Raw genomic sequence first — 23,331 nt, 5'->3', positions numbered from 1 at the left:
TGTCTCAGAGATATACCTAGTATTCCATTATTCTGCCAGGGGGTCTCATCAGCCCTGGGTTTGAAGGAGGAACACTAACTTTTTTTTGTTTGTCATGGGGCTTGAATTCTGGGCTTGGGTGCTATCCATCAGCCCTTCAGCTCAAAGGGAGCACTCTACTGCTTGAGCCACAGCACCACTTCTGGTTTTCTAGTGTTTTATTGGAGAGGAGTATCATGGACTTTCCTGCCAGGGCTGACCTTGAACCGTGAACCACAGATCTCTGTCTCCTGAGTATCTAGGATTACAGGTGTGAGTTACTGGTGCCTGGCTTAGGAACACTCACTTTTTTTGTTTGTCAGGGCTTGAACTCTGGGCCTGGGCCCTGTCCCTCAGCTCTTCAGCTCAATGCTAGCACTCTACCACTTGAGCCACAGCACCACTTCTGGCTTGTTTTCTGCTTATGTGGTGGTCAGGAATCGAACCCAGGTCCTCATGCATACAAGGCAAGCTCTCTATCACTGAGCCACCTTCCCAGCCCAAGAACACTCACTTTCAGAATATCCAGCAACTGCTCCATTGTCCTACACTCTGTGTAGTGGTGGAGGAAGTTTCCCACATAGAAGGGATCAGCTTTCTGGTAGGCAGGGACAAGGTCCATTACCAGAATTTCCAGAAAGCCTGAGTCCAGGCTCCATATATTATAAGGCACATTCAGGGTTTGGATGGACTCATTGTCACACTGAGGTGGTAAAAAAGAATGGATCTATGAAACATGGAAATGAGAGTAGACTTCAAACTGAGTAATTGTAGTAGAGTGGATTGAAAAGTGCACAGCAAATATTTTCTGTCTACACATATAAAAGCACATAAGAAGTTTCTAGTGTGGGCTAGGATGAGATTAAATAGGTTTTCTGTCATAATTATACCTGGCCTGAATTTCCCTGTAATTTCCTTGGTTTCTTCTTATAAAAAGTCCTGAGACATTGGATTCGTGGTTGGGCACTGATCGAATGTCTGCAGCATAGAGTGAGGCACTCACACCTCCCATGCTTGAGACCTGAGTCTCTTGACTTTGAAAACAGTACAGGAACATCTTTCTTGTTCCTGAGCCACAGGCCAAGTGAGCTGGCTTGAGCTAACTCTAGGTTACAGTTGCGTGGCTCTCAGAGTTCTATATTCTATTCCATTGTGAGTGAGGTAGTGTCATCTCTCAGAGCCCAATGATCTAAGCTGCTTGCTCACATAAGACCATCCCAAAGACAAACTGGAGGCTGAAATCTCCCCTCCCACATCACTTTATACACATGTGGACATTGTCAAATCCCAATAGTCTCAGCCTCAAAGAGCCCTTCCTAGGTCAGATCCAGGCCTTATTTGTCACTATTCCTCTCATCCTGCACAAATCATTTTGCCTCTCAGGGTCCCCTCGGCCTGCCATGTGCTTCTTGCATCTATTTTTGAAATCAACTTCCTAAGACATTATTAGGTTTTTGTTTCCTAATCTTGCTTGCCTTTGAAGCCCCAGTGTGCTTTCATCTGGAAAAAAAGGCAAGTTCTTAGCGGTGGGAAAATCAAACAAGTATTGGAAAACACATGTATTATTACACATATAGACAGACATTATTAAAGGTGTACATTCTTGTAAGATAAAAGAGTATTTTTGAATCTTTTGTCATATTTTATGACAGAGGGGAAGGGGAGAAGGGAAGAGGTGCATTGTCTTATAATTCAATGATTATTTTTTTTAAATAGTATAGTTGAAGGAATGTAAGATTTAAAGATAAAAACCGTGCTCCTGTTCTTTTTATAAGCTAGTCATTTATAAAGTATTCCTCACTAAAGTTTTGTCGTCTGTGTCCCATGAACTATCTTCCTCCATCAAAATAATCAAGGAAAAACCTTCACAAATAAGTAGACTGTTGTCCAATCTCTGGATAAGTATTTATGGTACAACTTTGCCTGGTAATTTGTGCGTGTACAAGTGTGTGGGAGTGTGTGTGTGTGTGTGTGTGTGTGTGTGTGTGTGTGTGTGTGTGTGTGTGTATGAATGTGTGTCTGTGCATATTTGTGTCTTAGGGCTTGAACTCGGGAGCTATATGACAATCCCACGCTTCTTTCCCTTGACCATGTTGCTCTACCAATTGTACTACAGTTCAGCTGCAAGCTTTTTTTTAGTGAACTAGAGAGGAGAGACTCATAAAATTTCCTGCTCAGGCTAAATGTCAAGTATCAACCTCCTGATTAGCTGGAGTTATAATTATGAGCCTCCATAACCTGGTGATAAAGCATTGTTAATGGAGGCAGTGGGATTGCAAGTTTCAGTCCGGCTTCAAGACACTATATCATAAAACAGCAACAGCAAAATCCTATAGCAAAATACAATAATAAGATGTAATTACAATACAATTTAGTCATATAGTCTGCTAGCATAACTTTCAGGAAACCTTGGTTTTAATCATTTAGCAACACAAAACCAAACAAAATGAGCTAATTTTAGGAGACTCTACGATTTTTTAAATTCCATCTTAATAATTTCAAGAAACAAGAAAAAATGCATACTTATGAGAATGTAAAAAGATTAAAAGATGGCAGATTATGAAATGAAAATTTCTACACTGCAGGAAAATTATTGTCATGGTGAATATATGGTGGTATTGTTATGGTGAACATATGATAATGTTCTTCAGAGCAGCAAGAGATAAATATATATTTACTACACATAGTCTAACTTGTCTATATCTATCAACATCCAATCTTCTAGTTCACATTATTAATGTATTCATGTTTATGGTATATTCGAAAAAGTGACTAGCAGAGTCAGGAAGTTACCAAAATACATTAGCTGCAATGTTTTAGGAGATAAACTTGCTAATTATATTGACTATTCTATATATTAAACATGTAATGTGTTACCATTTTATCTCTAAGTATGTACAAACACTACTTTAAAGTGAAACGGATTACAACAAGGTTTTGAAGGCATATGCCTGTAAAGCCAGCTAGTGGGGACATCATTTCAAGACCAATGAAGTTTTACCTGCAATGATCCCCAACCCCTGGCTGTGCATGATGGAATACTTCTATCACCCTGGTCCATGGGGAGGTGAAAGCAGGAGGATTTCAGTTACATGCCATACAAGGCAAGAACTTCCACATGGCTCCCTCTCAACCAAAGAAGGTTCAACACTGGCTAGCACCTATCTTCCCCACCTAGGTAAAAATAAAAATAAGAGCATTGTAGTATAAGAAACAAACAATATTAAATCATGCCAATGCAAAGCATCATGAACAACACACACTCAGTGTTTGTTTCTCATACCTTTATTCCTAACTATAGCTTGGATTATATATGTGAGCCAGAGACACTAAGCAGTTCATCATTATAAAATGACTGAGTGTCTGCTTTGACTCCAAGGTCTTTGATCCATTTGGAGTTGATTGTGGTGCAGGGTGATATATAAGGGTCTAGCTTTATTTTTCTACAAGTAGTAACCTAATTTTGGCAGCACCATTTACTAAAGAGGCTGTCTTTCTTCCATTCTTTTTTAAGCTACCTTATCGAAGTTTAAATGGCTATATGTCTGTAGGTTCATTTCGGGGATTTCAGTTCTATTCCATTGGTCCTGCGGTCTGTTCTTTTGCCAGTACCAAGCTGTTTGGATTACTATGGCTTTGTAGTAGAGTTTGAAATTTGGTATTGATATTCCTCCAGCACTGTTCTTTCCGTTAAGGATAATTTTTGCTATTTGAGGTCTTTTATGTTCCATATGAATTTTTGGATTACTTCATCTATTTCCCTGAAGAATGAGGTTGGAATATTGATTGGTACCGCTTTGAAGTTATAGATAGTCGTGGGAAGTATTGCCATTTTCATGATGTTGATCCTTCCAATTCAGGAGAATGGGAGGTTTTTCCATTTTTACATTGTTTTGATTTCCATTAACAGGTTTTTAAAGTTTTCAACATAGAGGTCCTTTACATCTTTGGTTAACTTAATTCCTAGGTATTTTTTGTGGTGCTATTACAAATGGAGTTGCTATCCTAATTTCAGCTACGCTTTTCTCATTGTTGGAATACAGAAAAGCCATTGATTTTTGAGGGTTAATTTTATACCCTGCTGCTTTGCCAAAGGTTTGAATCACCGTGAGTAGTTTAGGAGTGGAGTCCGTGAATAAGAGACTACCTAGGTCTCCTTGGCACACGCCGAAACTTTCTTAAGACACCCAGAAACACAATGAATCAAAGAAAGGTTAGACAAATAGGATTGCATGAAATTGCAGAGCTTCTGCATGGCAAAGGACATAGCTAGCAAGATCAATAGATCAACCACAGATTAGGAGAATATCTTCACTAACCACACAACGGACAAGGGTCTCATATCTAAAATATGCCTGGAACTCAAAAAATTAAAACCCCCAACAACAAACCCTCAAGGAAACAACTGCCCAATAAATAAGTGGGCTAAAGCCTTAAAGACATACTTCTCTGAAGAGGAAAGAAGGATGGCCAATAAACATATGAAGAAATTCTCAACCTCCCTGGCCATGAAAGAAATGCAAATCAAAACAACATTGAGGTACCACCTCACCCCAGATAGAATGGCTATAATCAAGAACTCTAATAACAACAGATGCTGGAGGGGATATGGACAGAAGGGAATCCTACTGCATTGTTGGTGTGTCTGTAAACTTGTATTACGGATGTTCATCAAAAGACAACACATAGAGCTCCCCTATGATCCAGCAATCCCAGTTTTGGGGTTTTACCCAAATGATCACAAGACCATACCAAAGCTACCAGCACAACTATGTTTATTACAACATTATTTACCATAGCTAAATGTGGAACCAACCCAGATGCCCCTTAGTAGATGAAAGAATAAGGGAAAATGTGGTCTATATACACAATGGAATTCTATGCCTCTATCAGAAAGAATGACATTGCCCCATTTGTTAGGAAATGGAAAGACTTGGAAAAAATTATATTAAGTGAAGTAATCCAGGCCCAAAGAAACATAAGTCCCTTGTTTTCCCTTATTTGCAATAACTAGTATATTTCCGAGACATGCAGAAAAGGTCAGATAAGTTGATGTTGGATGAGATATACCCCAAGTGAAAGATTCAAATATTTTTTTTCTTGCGATTGTTTCAAAGATATTCATAAGATGATTTCTTTGTTGTTTTGTATGTCCCTTCCCCACAGTACATCCACTGCTTTCACTGTATTTGATGTTGGTATAATTTGTGGAGGGGAAGGAAAAAACATATTTTTAAAAAAGGATACAGTTGGACCCATTGCAGCAATGAAATGTACAAGCCAATATTTTGAAAAACGAACTTTACAACTTTGGCCAGGAGGGGTGAGAAGTGGGGGTGGGCTGAGGAGGTGTGTGGTGGAGATAAGAAGGTATGGGAAGGGGAAACAAAGGACAGGGCACAATGCTTGATAAGAAATTTATTCAATAACGTGTCCATTTAATTGTAACTTCTCTGTATGTTATTTTCACAATAAAAAAAAAAAGTCTATGTGAAGCCAGGTGCCAGTGGCTCATGCGTGTAATCCCGGCTACTCATGAGCCTGAGACCTGAGTATAGCGTTCAAAGCCAGCCCAGAAAGAAAAGTTCCCATAAGACTCTTATCTACAATTAACAACTCAAAAGCTTGAAGTGGCTCCATGGCTCAATTGACCCAGTGCTAACTAACTTGAGCACAGAGTCTCAGAGTCAGTGCCCAGGCTAGGAATTCAAGCGCCACAACTGACAAAAAACAAACAAACAAACAAACATATAAATGTCTGAATTTCTTATGAATTAAAATGACAGCTCTGGTATACAATTCTACAGTCTACTACAGATTTCATTATATTTATGGTTAGAAAAAGTAGCAGCACTTGAATAAAGGACATTTTTTCATAAACTAGGGCAGATTGGTCTCTAATTAGAGGAAATTGCTGGGCTCATACATAATACTTTTGGTTGGTTTTTGTTTTGTTTTTAGGACAGGATGAGAAATCTTATTTCTACCAATGGCTATTTGGATATGTATGACATCATTCACAGGCCATGCAGAATTAATAGTAAAGACAGGACACAGTAAACTTTCAGTAAACTTATTTGTCTTTATGCAATATTCTGAATGATTTGTTTAGCTTATATTTCCCTATGGCCTATAGTTTCCTATTCCTGCCTTCCTCAAATACAAGCATGTTCCACCAATTCAGATTTGAGCCAGGCAATATGTAGTATTAGTGCCAAGAGGTAAGGAAAATTGTAACACAACCAGGAAAGCATGAAACCAACTCTATATTAGCTGGACACTGGGGACTCAGGCCTAATCCTAGCTACTCAGGAGGCTGATGATCACTGTTCAAAGCCAACTGGAGTGAGAAAATCTGTGAGACTCTTCTTTCCAATTAACAACCAACAACCATAAATGGAGCTGGGGCTCCAGAGGTAGAGTAGCCTTGCTTACAAAAAGTCAGAGGCAGGGGCTGGGAAAATGGCTCAGTGGTAGAGTGCTTGCCATGCATGCATGATGCCCTTTGTTCAATTCCTCAGCACGTCATAAGCAAAAAGAAAAAAACATAAGTGGTGCTGTGACTCAAGTGATAGAGCACTAGCTTTGAGCTGAAGAGCGAGGGACAGTGCCCACGCACAGAGTTCAGGACCCATGAACAGACCCCCCCCCCAAAAAAAATCAGAGGCAGCACCCAATCTTGAGTTCAAGCAGAAGGTCAGGCACAAAAACAAAAACATTCAACACACAAAAAAACCCAGAAACTGGAGAAAGCTCAGGAAAGGATGGCCTTGTCTACAAGACAAATGTAAACATTACATGAATTGTGAAATGGTAACCTCACTGTACAATTAGTAACAATTACATTTTTAAAAAATCTGAGAAATCCTGTAGCCATTGGCCTTTATGATGTGCATCTACTTTCTAGGATTTCAAAGTACCATCATCTGAGCTGGCAGCACACAGGTTGTAGCCCGGGGTGATTAGAAAATATGAAACCAGAGATCCTTTCATATTGTCCCGACAACTCTTATTATTTTAAGCAAAAAAAAAAAAAAAAAAAAAAGGAAAGTAAAGAAAATAGATGTTATGGTTAATTAAGCTGTTATTAAAGATTCCTGGCAGAATTATAATGTTAAATGATGAGTTAATGCATGTGTTTTCTAGATACTGAACTCACATGTGTCACTGAAATATCCATGGATTCAGAACAAGAAATTCTGAAGTGTAAAGCATACTAATTAGTTGAATTTCATTAGGTAACCAATGAAGAGAACACAACACGGTATTAAGCCAGGTAAAGTTGTTTATTTACTGAACTGCTGCCCATGCCATACATGGTGGAAAGGCATGTACAAAAAATAGGGCGACCCAACCTCGGGCCTGGATGTATCTAGGCAAAGGATCGGATGAGGTGTGGCCAGGTAGGTGGAAAGACTAGCAATACTGGATCTGCATGTGACTTCAGGGCCTGGGATTCACCTCCAGTCAGATGGAAAGTGTGATCAGAGGCTGACCAGGTCGTGACTTAGTGGGAGGAGGAGGTGGCTGCCTCCAGGTGTGCCAGATACTTAGATAACACATAAAGGGTGGAAACTTAGCCAAGAAGTGAAAAGGCATCTGCATAGGGTCTGCATGGCCTGGGGCAGACCTAATATAAAATACACGTAGTACTGCCATGTGACTCCAGACTCTAAAAAATTCATTCTCAAACATTTTCTTTCTCTCTTTCTTTTTCTTTCTTTTTTCTTTTTTCTTTCTTCCTTCCTTCTTCCCTTCCTTCCTTCCTTCCTTCTTCCTTCCTTCCCTCCTTCCTTCCCTCTCTGTCTCTCTGTCTCTCTGTCTCTTTGTCTCTCTGTCTCTCTGTCTCTCTGTCTCTCTGTCTCTCTATCTCTCTGTCTCTCTGTCTCTCTGTCTCTGTCTCTCTCTGTCTCTCTGTCTCTCTGTCTCTCTGTCTCTCTCTCTCTCTCTCTCTCTCTCTCTCTCTCTCCTTTCTTTCACTCACCCTCTCTCTCTCTCCTACTTCAGTATTCTCAACTCTCAAATAATGAACACTTGCTGAGTTGAACTCACAGGCTGGGAAGAGTAGCTCAGTTAGTGAATGTGAACTTTAATTTAATGTTCCCTTATACCTCTACCACAGATCACTGGAATCAAATCATGAACACTCAGCAGCATGGCATATTAAGGCATTTAGGGGAGTAAAGCAAGCAAGCTCACTGCATTCTGTGAGGTCCAACCTAGGAAAGTGTGGCAGACTCCTCCCTCCTCTTGAACAATCTCAGCAAAGTTTCTGCATCAGGAGAGTTGACTGGCTCCATGTGAGCCAGTTACCTAAGTGGCACAGGTACTTGGCAGAGACTTAGTCTCTTGTTGAGCTTAAATTAATGTCATGTTTCAACATGATCCACTAATTTGTTGAGATTGGGACTTCCTAATTTTTTGGTTAGCCTATGTTCAAATGATGATCTATTTATTTCTGATTTCTAACCACGATTATAGATGTGAACTAACACATCAGACCACTCAAAGTCCTTTATCACACATGGAAGACATGAAGTTGATTTTCCAAAATGACATACAAGTTGACAGACAGCAAAAGTAAGTCCTTAATTTTGGTCGAGATGTGTTTTTAATGTGAAACAAAATTACTTAGCAAAATATCTGACTACTGTGATTATACTTGCAAACTTACCCTACATTTTTATATCAAATCACCTATATTAATCAATGATTAACTCAAATTACCTGTAATCATTTATTTCTGTCATATCTTTTAGAAGTAGGCAGAACTGGAGCTCACATCATAAAATAAAGTGGTAGAATTTGAGAGGATCACAGTTCTGAATCAGTCAAGGAAGGAAAAGAAACCCTCATATCAACCTACTAGGTAGGGATATTGGAATGCAATCATAATCCCTGCTTTGTGGGATGGGTGCAAAAATTGCTACTCTAGGAATAAAGTAACTTAAATGAGAAAGGATTGATGGAGTGGCTCCAGTGGTGGAGTACCTGTCTGGCAAACAGAACATTAAAACTCAAATCAACTTCCTAAAGATAAAATAAGAAAAGGGAAGAAAAAGCAATACTGACCATGTGTTCAATGTAAAGATTTACACTAAAATTATCATAGTAATAAATGTCATCATTTATTTCTAGGGCCAAACATATTTTCTGTTAAGCCTACATGAAAAAATAGCACACTATATATAAAGCTTTGGTAAAACACAGGTCTAGCTTACAATGATGAACACTTAAGTTTGCATGTGCAGTGGTGTTGCAGGGTTGTTAAGGTTTATGGAAGTCCATCCTTTTGATGAAGTTGACATGATGAAATTACCTAACCATACATAACCAGACAGTTTACTGGACAGATACTGCTGATACACACACACACACACACACACACACACACACACACGCACACACGCACACACACACACACACACACACACTTGTATGCATTTATATATTAACATGTAAATAAAAATAAAAAATTTGTAATGAATAAATTAATTGAACAGATACCTTTCTCAAAGAATTATTTTATCTGAACCAATTCATGTCTTCAAGTCTCCAATGCCATATCACATTTACATGGTTGCTGATCGCTTTCAGCTTTTTTAGGATATTGTTTTTTCTTTGTTTTTCAGATGAAAAAAGCCTGCCAATAAACATACTTGTATGACATTCCTTTCTTTAGAAAATGAAAAGCACGTTGTGTTATGTGGCTCTTTATGTCAAAATATTTTTTTATAATTTCAAGTACATATTGTCTTAGACTTAAATCTCATTCATTCTCTTCCAATAGTATTTATGGGAATGAGAAAATGAAAGATCACACTGTTACTTTGGGAGCTTCGGTTATTAATCACTGGAATAAATATTATGAAAATGAAAAAAATTATTTACAGAGATGACTTGAAAGTTATCTTTCTACACACTCATGCTACTCCCTCAACTATATCATAGAACTTAAAATAAGTACCATTTTAGCTGTGTGCCATTGGCTCATTCTTGTAATCCTAGCTACTCAGGAGCTGAAATTTGAGGATGGTAGTTCAAAGCTATCCCTGGCAGGAAATCTATGACACTCTTACGTGCAATTAACCACCAGAAAACCGGAAGTGGCACTGAGCCCAGGGACAACGCCCAGACCCAGAATTCAAGCCCTATGACCAAGAAAAGTTAAAAAAAGGAAAAAAGGAGGAAAAAGTAACATTTTTACAATTAATATGCACATATAACATATACACAAAAAATTTCTAGAAATAAAACTATAACAGTCCCTGGACTGGCAAAGAAAAAGATATTCAAGTGAAATTGCCTTTAATCATTCATTTAGACAATCTATACTGAGGGCAGGCTACTGGAACTCACATCACTAATTGAAGAGTTAAAACTTGAGAGCATCACAGTTCAGAACCTGTGTGCAAGGAAAGTAATAGTCTCATATCATCCTAAATGCTGGCAGACAGAAATGAGGAACTTAGCCTCTGTTTGGCCCTCAGCATTATTGATAACCTATGAGCAAAGTAACTAAATCAAAAAAGAATATTCTAATGGTAGAATACTTGTTCAGCAAACACAATATCAAAATTCATACTCATTTCCTAAAAGAGGAAAGAAAAATGAAGAAAGAAAGAAAGGAATAAATAAAAGAAAGAAGGAGGAAGAAAGAAAGGGAAAAAGAGAAGTATAAACAAAAACCTCACCATGCATTAGATGTTAATAATGACTTTAAGTAATTTTAGCTATAATTGTCATCATTTAATCCTGGGCAGAGACATTTTGTATCAAGCCTGGATAAGCCATAGCATGCCACATACAAAGCTTTGGTAAAATACTGGTCTGGCTTACACTGTTGGACCAATAGGAATGTAAGTCTAGTGGGTGGGGTCTTCATAATAATTGTGTTATGATCTCAAAATGTGTCTTTATTTCTGGCATTTTACCTGAGTAATCTCACTTCAGTCTTTTCCAAAGGGCACTTTAGTGGAAGGAGGAAAATCATTGATTCTGGTAGACAATTTCTGTTACTAAAAACTCCAGTATATAGTAAGGGAAGCAACTCCAAAATTATTCATTAGAGAGATGAGTTGAAAGTCATCTTTATACACACTAACTCTTTCCTCAACAAAGCCAGATGATTTAAAATAACTAATATTTTTTAAGTTAATGGGCACAAATGTGCATGAATTTTCCAGAAATAAAATGATCACTCATGAAACCTTACTAATACTTCAAAGGATGTTTTCCAATTAGAGGAATCATCTTCATACATTTTCACAAAATGTGTATCTGCTTGATAACAGAACCTCCAACTAGACTAAGGCTTCTAATAAAATTTATGAGATGGTGTAGGGTTACTGTCTGATTCAAAGGAAGAGTTAGTATTGGCACAGTCCCTGTGGTGGAGCAGGGCAGGGCTTTGAGGATGAAGGCCAGTCTGTGTAGGACTTTGAGATAGTAGGGAGGGGACAGGAAGGACTAGACATGTGGAATAGGTGGGGCTTTAGGATGGAGGCTGGGAGGTAGACGGGTTTTCAGTGGATGAAGACTGGGTCACTGGGGAGGAGGCTGTTTGGGGAAGAGCTTTGAGAAGGAAGAACAAGGCTACAAAGGAGGAGGTTACTTACAGGAAGGGTTCTGGTGGAGCACTGTGAGCTCTAGTAGGATATGTAGGGTGAGGTTTCCCATAAGGCAGGGAATGGAATGGAGGCAAGAGGCTGACAGAAGGTGTGGTTTCTGGTGCAGGAATATGGATCTATGAGGGAGAGGCTTTTCAGGGTCTGGCTTTAAGAGGGCAGGGCAGTGCTAGGAAGAAGTGGGTTAGTAAGAGGCATGGTTTCTGGTGGAGAATGGCAGGGCTTTGGGAAGTGTGTTAGGGAGGAGGTGGGGTTTCTAGCAGAGCAGGATGTATTCACAATGTATAGAGAAGCTTTTCAGGACCAGGGCTTTGTTAAAGCAGGGATAGGATCCAATGGACTAGATTAGTTAAGATGGCTTTCTGGTGTAGCCAGTCACCACTTCAAAAAGAGGAGTAAGGTTGGGTGGGGATTACAGTGTTACAAGGCAGGACAAGGACTTTGGACAGGGTTTCCAGTAGTGCAAGGCAACCTTCAAAAAGAGACTACCGAGGGACAGGGATTTACAGTTGAGCATGGTGAGGCTTCCAGAAGGGGGCCAAATGGTGCAATGGTTTCCAGTTAAGCAATGTGGGTGTCGAGAGATGGGATAGTGTGGTGGGAGATTTTTAGTGGGGGTCTTGTAGAGCAGGTCAGGGCTTCGAGCCATGGGGCTAATTGGAGGAGGGGCTTTGAGAAAGAGTGGAAAGTCTACAAAGGTGTAGTATAATTATGGGTAGGGTATCTGTTGGAGTAGAGTGTGGATCTGAGGGAGCATCCAATAGGGTTGGATTTACCTGGGGAGCAATCCAAGGCATTGAGAGAGTAGGTATGGGAGGTGGAGAGACTTGTTTTGAAGCAGAGCTGGCTTTCCAAGCAGGAGATGGGCTATGTGAGAAGCTTCTGGCCAACCAAAGCTGGGCTTCAAGGGCAGTTATACGGAGGGGGAGGGTTTTTGTGTAGCATGATTGGCTTTGTGGGAAGAGGTAGGTTCGGGGCTGTGTTTGACAAGTTAGGCCACTTAGAAGCAGACAGAGAGGGACAGAGTTTCTGATGAAACCAGAAGGGACTGGAGGGAGAAGTCTGGTTGTGGGGTGGGTATGAAAGAGAAGGGAGGAGCTTGGAGGTACTAAGATATGGGATTAATGGGTTTATGAGGAAATAGTGTAGTTAGGCGCTGGGTATCTGGTGGATGAAGTGAGGATTCGAGGGAGAAGCCCGATGTAGGCTGGGTTCTTGGTGAAGCAAGGAGAGACATAGAAGGAGGAGATATGGATATGGCCTGGTTTCTGGTGGTACAGAGCAAGGATTCCAGGAAAGGGTGGAGTTGAAGAAGGCTTTCCCTGTAACAGAGGAGGGCTTTCAGGAAGTAGTCTGGTTGCAGTCAGGCTTTGAAAGTTTACAGCAGGACTACAAGTGGGTAGGTTAGTTAAGGTTGGACTTTTGAATGAGGAGGCTGACTGGAAGTGTGTTTCCAGTGGATCCAGTCATGTTTTATGGGAAGGGGGATAGGAAAGTGGCAAGACTTAGTGAAGAGTTGGGTGACAAAAAATATACAGTTACTCCAAATAGGAACACCATTTTCTGTCAGTATAGAATTGTATTACTTTTATGTATGCGAGAGATATTGAAGAAAGAAACCAAGTAATAATTCCTTTCTAGTGAAAATTTTCTTTATTCCAGTTGAGTGAAAATAAAACCACTGGTCACATCAGGCTCAGAGGCACACAGTAGACTAAGACACATGAAGCACTGGACTTGATTCCCCAGCACAACTTTTAAGAACCACAAATAAAAATTTTTAAATGTCTCACTTAGTAATAATGGACACTCTATTGTCTTAAAATTGTGAATGAATGAAACCTTTACTCTGACCATTTTAGAAATCCTAAAACTATGTAAGCAGTAATAATGTTTTAACTTTTTATAATATTGGAAGGTATACTAAAATTAATTAGGAAAATATAAAATGTACACAGATTGTTCATTCTCCAGCATCAACTTTAATCTAAAAGGATTTAAAACAATAAAATTGCCATATAGTGGGATTGCAGCATGGTTTTTTTTCCAGTAATCAAAATGGTGACTTAAACAATGTGTATTTATCTTTGGATGCATCGCTGTTAAAATGTATCTAAGAATGTAAAGCACTTCTATAGAGACCATGAAGAGACTCAGAAGGATATGTGAAATGATGTTGGAATAAAATTAATGACTAATTACAGTAGGAATTGATTTTCTCTAGGCCCACAAATAATGTCCAGAAGAAAAGGCTGCATTGAAAAATAAACAAAACAAGGAAAAGGAAGCAGGCAGGCAGACCTTGAAGTAAACATTATCCAATGAACAATATCTATTGAGGCATGATTGCAATCTTCTTTTATTTAAATTACAATTACTGACCTATGTTCTTCCCTAATGCCAAATAATAAAGCCATGAAAACGCAATAATCATTTTCAAGGCCTTATATTTACAAAAAAATATTCGATGAATGTATTGCTAGAAAGTAAAGATAGATGTCTGAGATAAAGTGTGAAGAACATATCCCCAATTTCTGGCTCTTCAAGATGAGAGGGGTACAAACCAAAGCACAAGGGGAATGGACAGAAGTACATTAGTGCATACCTGTAGTTCCCAAGATGCAATAATTAATATAACAGGGGAGAAAATCAACATGACCATCACAGGATTTAACAATGGAGAGAAAAGAGAAGAACAGTGAAAATGAATGGAAAATTACTAAGGATGCCCTTGCATATTTGGCTGAAGAGTGCGTGGCATTGAGGTCTAAACTATGTGGAGGTGTTATAGGAAACTACCTGTGGTCATATGGTGCCACAAGCAGTGAAGAACTTACGATTTTTCAAGACATTGAATAATCATAAATGTCTTGCTTCAGTAGTACAGAGTTAAACCTTGATAAATTCTGTTTGGAAACACCTAACAAACTATAAAACCAAGACCAGAAGATTCAAATTGTATATAAGTAACTTGACTGTTCGCAACAATAGAGTTCAAAAAATCAAATCATATAATGTGGATGCAAAAGCATAACATTATTAAGGTAACCATTACACCTCACACATTTTATGGGAGTAGTCCTTATTATAAAAGATTTGTTTTGCTTACACATTTTGGATGTACAAAACCAACAAAAAACAAAAGCAAAACAAAGAAAAGACAATTGGCAATAGAGCTGGATGCCAGTGCTTCCTCCCTATTCCCAGATAGTCATGAGCCTGAGATTGGAATATCATGGTTCACAGATGGCTGGTGTAGCAATTCATGAGACATTTATGTTCAATTATTCAATCAACGACAGAGTTAAACCTTGGTTCAAATACTACAAACTCAGTCAATCATGAGTGAAAAAAACCAAGCAAGAGTTTGAGGCTCTGAGTCAAGTTTCATTATTGTACGTATGTGTGCGTGTGTGTGTGCACACACACAAATGGAATGAGAGAGGAAGAGGGAGAGAAAACAGGGAATATTAAGAGTTTAAGGACTATCCTAAGCATATATTAATTAATAAAAATGAGGGAAACCATGGAAGCTATGTTTCTTTGAGTCTGGCTTCTTCACGTAATATGATTGGCTTCTAAGTCTTTCCATTTTATTATGAAAGGGGCTGTGTCATTATTTCTGATAGATGCATAAAATTATATTGTTTATATATACCACATTTTCCTGATCCATTCATCTCTTGAGGGGCATCTTGATTGGTTCAAATAATGCTCCCAAAAACATAGTTGTAGATTTAATGGGTTTTAGCTTGAGATCATTTCAACAAATGCCCAGGAGTGGGATTACTGGCTCCAGAGCTACGTATATTTGACCTTACAAAATGAAGCTAATTGAAATGAACTCCAAAACATGGAAAAAACCGTCTTTTTTCAGATGTCAACCTTGCTGTCTGTAGAGTATCTAGATCTTATTTTATTTCATTTTTCTTTTGCCATTGGTTTATCCCTGGCAATCTCTGTCTTGATTCTGGTTCCTTCCATCTTGTATATACATTTATCTGATTTGGAGAAGGAAAGGGAAAAAATATAATGATGAAAGATGTAAAAAGAATAACTCATTGCAACAATGATATTCACAAGATACTATATAACGGAAATGCACTTTACAACTTTGGAGTGGGTGGGAGGTATATGTGGTGGGAAGGGATAGGAGAACAACAATGGAGTGGGTAACAATATTCAACAAGGAATGCAACTTATTCATGTAACTGTAACTACCCTGTATAGTATTTTTGAAATAAAATAAAATTTTAAAATTGAGCCTATCCTAGAAAAAATATTGTTTTCAAAATAATACATCTGTCACAGACCTTGTGAGTGGTCCTAAAGTCAAGCTATTAGACTTGGAAAAGGATAGATTGGGAAGCCATCTCAAACAGCAATCGAAAGGCTGAGAGCTGTGCTCTGTAAAGGCCAAGCAGTCAAGGGAAGACAGGGGTATGATTTATTACCTCAAGAGTATTTAATTTCGAGCTGTTGGACACTAAAAGTTTAAGACTTCGGAGACACAATGGATGTCTGTGTTATGGTTGGAATGACTATTGTTCCCTTCTGCTCCCTAACAATAAGGGATTCAATTGTCACTATGTCTACAAACAATACTTCATGTTAATAGTTGTAACCACAAGCTATATTGATGTCTTTGCGGACATACCTGCAGCCACTGACCACCACCCCCCGGTAGTAGAATGAATATAAAGCATGTCAAGCAGGATTTAGGGATCCAGAATTTGGCAATGACGCTTTGGGTCCTCTGGTGTCTTCTTTCCTATCACTTCCTGTGATTTCTTAGTTCTTTGTCCAGGTTTCCCATCATCTTGGTTGTCCCATGGTTGCAGTTAGTGACAGTACTGGTATTCTGAACACCTCAAAACAAACTATGACAAACACTTCCTCACAGAACATTGACAAATGTATAGGAGCACCTGGAAAGATACCAAACATTAGCAGTCAACCTATGATCCTCTAGCAAGAAAGTACAATTCAGGAGTATCTTTACTTCTGATAATATGAGATAGATAATTGTCCCTAGGTATTTGGTATTGCATACATTTTCAGAAACACATATACATTGTGAAATAATGTCATTTATTTCATAGGTCACAGACCATGTGACTGGAGTGATTACCCTAATATCTTATCTCAGTTTCCTGATTCAGAATTAGATGAGTGTGAATTGCCTAATTATGAGGATTTCTCCAAGAAACTCAAGAACACAAAATGAAGTGTCAGGGGCAGGCCGTTACATACCTGTAAGGATTTTACATATATTACAGTAATATACGCCTACACTGATCAGCATTCATGGCACATTGGTGTGTTATAATGGTCTTCAGATCAGAAATATGCTAAAGCTTAAAGTAGGATGATGGGCAATACATTTTCGACGCAAGAGTGATGATCACCCCCTGCAATTATTCTCAGTGGAGAATCCTTCCTATACATTTTACTGAGTTAGCATCTATTCTGGGCTTTACCATTATCAGGCAGGGTCACACTGTATTGAGCTACAATACTGCAGCAACCTTAGCTGCCTTTTAATTTTATCTCCAACATTGATACCAAGGTCAACTCTGCAACTCTAATCACATAGTTAGTGAACTCCTGGACTTTTCAAGCATGGTTAAATATTCAGCTATCACTGCTCATTGCCATTGTTAAAGATCTCACTCCTTTAGACTTATTGTGTATTTTCTTGTATTTCCAGCACTGCCTTAGATGTTGGATTTTGAAATAGAACTTTTAGTTTGCATTTGATTTATGGAGGTGCTAGTGGTGCCAGTTGAACTGCATATATTATAATGTAAGTAATTTGATGTTTTTTTTAATTTAATTTAATTTTATTAGTGAACATACTGTACAGAGGAGTTACAATTACATGGGCAGGATAATGTGTACATTTCTTACCAAGCATTGCAGCCTCCTCCTTTGTTTACCCTTCACATCCCTTCCCAGGCTCCCCACTCCCCCCCATCCCAATCCTATTCCTTCCCCCCCCTCCCCTGCACCCCCCCCGCACCGAAGTTGTAAAGCTCGTTTTGGACATGACAACTTGTGCTTCTCATTGTAGCAACAGGTCCACCTGTATCCTTATAGAACTGGTTTTTCCCCATCTCCTCCACTAGTGATACTGACATCAAATATAGTGAAAGCAGGGGTTATACTGTGGGGGAGGGACATACAAAGCAACAAAGAGATAATCTTATAAATGTGTTAGAAACACATGCATGAAAGAAAAAAACATTAAAATACACACCTAAGGGTTCATTTTCCTGACATCACATTATCTGACCTTTTGCGCTTGACTCATACATATACTAGATATTACAAATAAGGGAAACCATTGGACCTATGTTTCTTTGGGCCTGGCTTACTTCACTTAATATAATTTTTTCCAAGTTTTTCCATTTCTTAACAAACGGGGCAATGTCATTCTTTCTGATGGAGGCATAGAATTCCATTGTGTATATATACATTTTCTTGATCCATTCATCTACTGAGGGGCTTCTGGGTTTGTTACATATCTTAGCTATGGTAAATAATGCTGCAATAAACATAGATGTGCTGGTAGCTTTAGTGTTGTCTTGTTTGTAAACATTTGAGTAAATGCCCAAAAGTGGGATTGCTGGGTCATAGGGGAGTTCAATGTGAAGTCTTTTGAGGAACCTCCATACTGCTTTCCAAAGTGGTTGAACAAGTTTACATTCCCACAAACAATGAAGTAAAGTTCCTTTCTGTCCACATCCCCTCCAGCATCTGATGTTGTTAGAGTTCTTGATTTTTGCCATTCTAACTGGAGTGAGGTGATATCTCAATGTTGTTTTGATTTGCATTTCTTTTATGGCTAGGGATGTTGAACATTTCTTCATGTGTCTATTGGCCATCCTTCTTTCTTCTTCAGAGAAGTTTCTCTTTAAATCTTTCGCCCAGTTATGTATTGGGCAGTTGTTTCTTTGAGGATTTGTTGTTGGGGGGTTTAATTTTTTGAGTTCCAAATATATTTTAGATATGAGACCCTAGTCCGTTGTATGGCTAGTAAAGATCTTCTCCCAATCCATGGGCTTTCTATTGATCTTGCTAGCTATGTCATTTGCCCTGCAGAAGCTATGCAACTTTAGGCAATCCCATTTGTCCAACCTTTTTTGATTTGTTGTGTTTCCAGGTCTCTATTCAGAAATTTTCGGCCTGAGCCAAGGAGACCTAGGGTTTCTCCTATTCCATCCTGTAATGTTTTCAGAGTGTCTGCTTTGAGTTCAAGGTCTTTGATCCATTTGGAGTTGATTCTGGTGCAGGGTGATATATAAGGATCTAGCTTAAGTTTTCTACATGTAGTTAAACAATTTTGCCAGCACCATTTACTGAAGAGGTTGTCTTTCTTCCATTCTATTGTTTTAGCTCCCTTATCGAATATTAGATGGCTATAGGTCTGTAGGTTCATTTCTGGGTTTTCAATTCTATTCCATTGGTCCTGAGGTCTGTTCTTATGCCAATACCAAGCTTTTTTGATTACTATGGCTTTATAGTAGAGTTTGAAGTTTGGTATTGATTTTCCTCCAGCAGTGTTCTTTCCATTGAGGAGCGTTTTTGCTATTCGGGGTCTTTTATTGTTCCATATGAATTTTTGGATTGCCTCTTCTATTTCCTTGAAGAATGAGGTTGGAATTTTGATAGGTATTGCGTTGAATTTGTAGATAACCTTGGGAAGAGTTGCCATTTTCACAATGGTAATCTTTCCAATCCAGGAGCATGGGAGGTTTTGCCATTTTTTAAGTTCTGTGTTGATTTCCTTTTTTAAGATTTTAAAGTTTTCATCATAGAGGTCCTTCACTTCTTTAGTTAAGTTAATTCCTAGGTATTTTATTTTTTGTGGGGCTATTACAAATGGAGTTGCTTTCCTAATTTGAGCCACACTTTTCTCATTGTTGGCATACAGAAAAGCCATTGATTTTTGGGGGTTAATTTTATAACCTGCTACTTTGCCAAAATTTTGAATCAGCTTTAGTAATTGGGGAGTGGAGTCTATGGGATTCTTTAAATACAATATCATGTCATCTGCAAAGAGGGAGAGTTTTATTTCTTCTTTCCCTATTTGGATCCCCTTTATGTCTGCATCTTGTCTCATTGCTGTAGCTAGGCATTCTAATACTAGATTGAAGAGAAGTGGAGAGGGTGGGCATCCTTGTCTTGTTCCTGAGTTAAGAGGAAATGGCTTTAGTTTTTCACCATTGAGTATAATGCTGGCTGTAGGTTTGTCATATAAAGCCTTTATTATATTGAGGAATGTTCCATGGATTCCTACTTTTTCCAAAACCTTCATCAGAAAGGGGTGTTGGATCTTGTCAAATGCTTTTTCTGCATCTATTGAAATAACCATGTGGTTCTTATTCTTACTCCTGTTTATGTGATGAATAATATTAATTGATTTGCGTACATTGAACCAGCTTTGCATCCCTGAAATGAACCTTGTTTGATCATGGTGTATGATTTTTTGGATGAATTGTTGAAGTCGATTGGCCAAAATTTTGTTGAGAAGTTTTGTATCAATGTTCATCAAAGAAATGGGTCTATAGTTCTCTTTCTTTGATGAGTCCCTGCCTGGTTTTGGGATGACGGTTATGATGGCTTCATAGAATGTGTTCGGTAGTGAGCTTTCTCTTTCAATTACATTGAAGAGTTGGCGGAGTATTGGTGTGAGCTCTGCTTTGAAGGCCTTGTACAATTCCACTGTAAAACCATCTGGTCCTGGACTTTTCTTAGCTGGGAGATCTCTTATTGCTGTTTCTATTTCAATGCTTGATATGGGCCTGTTGAGCTGGTTTAACTCATCTTGGTTTAGTTTTGGCATGTCAATATTTGCTAGGAAAAGGTCCATTTCTGTCAAATACTCAAACATATTAGCATAAAGTTTTGAGATGTATTCCCTTGTAATGTTCTGAATCCTGGTTGTATCCGTGGTGATGTTTCCATTCTCATCTCTGAGTTTATTAATTTGTGTGTGTTCTCTCCTTTTTCTGATAAGATTTGCTAAGGGTCTGTCAATTTTGTTAAGTTTTTCAAAGAAACAACTCTTTGTTTTGTTGATTCTTTCTATAGTTTTTTTGGATTCTAATTCATTTAATTCTGATTTAATTTTGATTATTTATTTCCGGCTAGTGGATTGGGTTTTATCTTGTTGATCTTTTTCAAGGAGGTTTAGATTTGTCATTAAATTGCTAGTTTCAGATCTCTCCAATTAGTTGATGTAGGAACTCAGAACTATAAACTTGCCTCTGATTACTACCTTTGTTGTGTCCCAGAGGAGCTGGTAATTTGTGTGTTCATTTCTGTTGAAAAGCATGAATTTTTGAATTTCCTTTCTAATCTCTTCCATGACCCACTCTTGATTCAGCAGTGTGTTTTTCAGCCTAGATGTGATACCGGACTTTCTTTGGTGGCCTTTGGTGTTGAGTTCTAATTTTATTCCCTTTTGCTCAGAGAGAATGCAAGGTACAAATTCAATGTTTCTGAATTTAGACAAGTTTGCTTTGTGGCCTAAAATGTGGTCTATTTTAGAAAACGTTCCATGTGCTGCTGAGAAAAACTTGTATTCTGATTCTGCTGGATGAAATGTTCGGTAGATGTCTGTTAAGTCTAGTTGATCTATGCAGCTGTTTAGATCTGTGGTTTCTCTGTTGCGTTTTTGCCGAATTCATCTATCTAGTGGGGAGAGTGGTGTGTTAAAATCCCCAACAATTAATGTCTTTGGATCTATATGGGATTTGAGGGAAAGTAGTGTTTCTTTGATAAATTTGGGTGCTCCATTGTTTGGCGAATAGATATTTAGAATTGTAATATCCTCCTGAAGGAGAAATCCTTTAATTAGTATGTAGCGACCTTCTTTATCTCTTCTCACGATTTTTAATTTGAAGTCTATTTTATCTGATATTAGGATTGCAACTCCCGCCTGTTTATGAGGGCCGTTTGCTTGGTAGATTTTGTTCCAGCCTTTAACCTTGAAAATGTGTTTGTTTTTACGGGCAAGATGTGACTCCTGCAGGCAGCAGATAGAAGGGTCTTGTTTTTTAATCCAACTAGACAGTCTATGTCGCTTACTTGGAGAGTTCAGTCCATTAACGTTAAGAGATAGGACTGAGAGGTATTTGGGAGTTCCTGCCATGTTATCCACCTTCTTGGGGGCTGTGAAAACTGGGTTCTTCCTAAGGTTCTTGGATTCTCAGTTTCTTGGCCTTTGTTGCGGTCTTGTTGGTTTTCTATGTGTAGGACATCTTTAAGAAACGTTTGTAGGGCTGGTTTGGTGGAGATGTATTGTTTCAATTTTTCGTTGCTATGGAAGTTTTTTATTTGGCCTTCAGTTATGAAGGAGAGTTTAGCTGGGTACAGTATTCTTGGTTGATAGTTGTTTGTTTTTAGGGCATGGCATACGTCATTCCAGGCTCTTCTTGCTTTGATTGTCTCTGCTGAGAAATCTGAGGTGATACTAATTGTTTTCCCTTTATAGGTGATTAACCTTTTCTCCTTGACAGCTTTAAGGATCTTTTCCTTGTTCTGAGTTGATCTTGTGTGGACTATAATGTGATGGTGGGATGTCCTATTCTGGTCTGGTCTATTTGGGGTTCTAAAAGCTTCTTGAATCTGAATAGGCCTATCGTTTTGTATGTTTGGGAAGTTCTCTGCTAGGATCCTGTTAAATTTCCTAGATCATTAACTTCTGTTTCTAGGTGCTCCTCTACACCCATTATCCTTAGATTAGGCCTTCTGATGGTGTCTTCCAGGTGTTGGATAGATCTATCATATTTCTTGGACTTGTCTTGGATGGTTGAATGTTCTTTCTCTATAATATCTAGGCTGTCTTCAATCCCTGAGATTCGATCTTCTGCATGGTCTAACCTGCTGTCAAGACTCTCTACTTTGTTTTTTATCTCTTTTCCTTCTAATTGGTCAGCTTTGATGGCTTCAAGTTCTTTGTTGAAGCTCTGTTTTAGGTCTTGTATGAATTTCTTTACTTCCTTAATTTGGTGTTCAGTGTTTGTTCTCAAATCACTTAGTTGATTGGTTATGGTTTCTTTGGACTCCCATTCCTTCTGTTGGTTTCCATTCAGCATTCCCTTTGTGGTCTCCCTGACTTCCTTCAGCTCTTTGTTAATGGATTCCATGAATGCCTTTAGTGATCTTTGTGTATTCTCTACCTGGTCTCTCAATTCCTGAATTACTCTTTGATTAGCTTCCTCCCATCTGTAGGATTCCTGCAGTTCTCTCTCCTCCCGTTCGTGGGATTCCTGCAGTTCTCTTTGAGTGTTCTCAGCCTGCTTACGCCATTCCTCCCTTTCTCTTTGAGTATTCTCAAGTTGTTCACCCAAATCCTGTATCAGTTTTTGAGTAGCTTCCTCACGCTTATGATATTCCTGTATAAACTTTTGGGATGCCTCCTCTCTCTCCTTATCACGCACATACAGAGACCTTTGTACGTTGTCAAACTTCTCATTTATCATGTTTGCCACCAGTGCTTGTAAGGCTATTTGGGAACTCTCCTCTGGGTTGTTCATTATCTGATCTGACCCCTGATTATCAAGATTGTGAATTGAGATACCCGGATTTGCCATTTTTCTTGTGTTTTTCCGGCTTACTCTGCCCATTTGAGAGGAAAATAGCACCAGTTTTGTGCTAGAACACTATCTTAAAGCAA

This window comes from Dipodomys merriami, unplaced genomic scaffold, assembly GCF_024711535.1.
Source record: "Dipodomys merriami isolate MVZ:Mamm:240054 unplaced genomic scaffold, mDipMer1.0.p SCAF_1661, whole genome shotgun sequence".
In the NCBI taxonomy this organism is placed as follows: Eukaryota; Metazoa; Chordata; class Mammalia; order Rodentia; family Heteromyidae; genus Dipodomys; species Dipodomys merriami.
The sequence above is the reverse complement of the archived record's forward strand: the minus strand, read 5'-3'. Positions refer to the sequence as shown.